This window comes from Parus major, chromosome 27 (genome assembly GCF_001522545.3).
Source record: "Parus major isolate Abel chromosome 27, Parus_major1.1, whole genome shotgun sequence".
NCBI classification, from domain to species: domain Eukaryota; kingdom Metazoa; phylum Chordata; class Aves; order Passeriformes; family Paridae; genus Parus; species Parus major.
This window is the reverse complement of record NC_031796.1, coordinates 2,316,662-2,317,809: the sequence shown is the minus strand read 5'-3', so window position 1 is coordinate 2,317,809 and position 1,148 is coordinate 2,316,662. Positions and strand designations below refer to the sequence as shown.

The 1,148-nt window shown below is 44.4% G+C and overlaps 1 gene segment (V, D, J or C); it reads left to right on the top strand.

The window, feature by feature from the left end:
* The window catches only part of LOC117245555, a gene marked incomplete at both ends in the record, with an annotated part of 7,503 nt that overhangs the window by 3,047 nt on the left and 3,308 nt on the right, over positions 1-1,148 (top strand).

Genomic DNA, 1,148 nt, shown 5'->3' with positions numbered 1-1,148 from the left:
CCAACCCAACCCAACCCAACCCAACCCAATCCAACCCAACCCAACCCAACCCAACCCAGGATCCTCTCTTGGAGATGAGCCCAGGCCATGTGCCCTGAGCTGCACTGCACCACACATTTCCCATCCTGGCTCATGTGAGCTGTCCCACCACTTCTCTCTGCTGTCCATGAGGTGCCCTGCACCTACTGGTGGAGCTCTAATGTCTCATGTTTGCTCTCCTACTCTGTGTGTTTCTGCAAAGGGGCTGTGAAGAGGCAGCCATCCAGTAATTACTCTGGTAATTGCCCAGTGGATTTTCTTTCTCCTCACAGATATTCATTGTGTATATGCACATTATCAAAGTACACCCCTTTCAGCCCTTCGGTTTTTCGTTATTTTGAAACCTGTCCTGTTCATATCATTCCTCACCTGTTTTGTACCAACATTTCCTGATAGGCACAGACTCATCAAGCCCTTCCTTTGCTACAAAAGGCGGGATGGGTTCTCATAGCTGCAGGGTCTCAGAAGGGTTTATGATACAGAAGTCATGAAGGATTTGGTCAATATGCAACACGTCCTTTACTCTTTGATCCTCACTCCCAAGCTTTCAGTGCCTCTACACAACAAAGAACAATCATCTTACCAACTTTCTCCTCTTAACTAAAACACCATAAAGACTTTCTAAGGTACTAAATGACCCCCAGACACCAATTCTAAGAGCCCAGAGGGCACATTCCTCCTGCTTCTGAGCACTGAAACTAAGGGGAAAAAGTGGACAGCTTCCAGCAAGTCAGAAGAATTTTCAGAAATGCTTGGAAATAAAATGAAAAGTATTGATAATTTTCCTGCTTTCTATGCAGCTCAACTCTCTCAGACTTTTCAGAGCTGACATGTAATCCCCAAGTTCTCATTTACAACTCACCCTTTCTGCTATTATTTTAGATCCTTCCTTGAAAGCCATACGGTGTTTCCTCATATGGTACGTTGGGTCTTAAACCACTGAGGAAGTCATGTGACTGCCTGTATAATCCAAAATTCTGTGTAGTGGAACAGTGACAGTTTTTGCTATGAATTATATCACCGTGTACCGGGGCAGGAGTACCACAATGATATAAACAGCATAGGGACCTGTACAAAAACAGAAAGAGGGAAAAAAGGTGAGATATTTC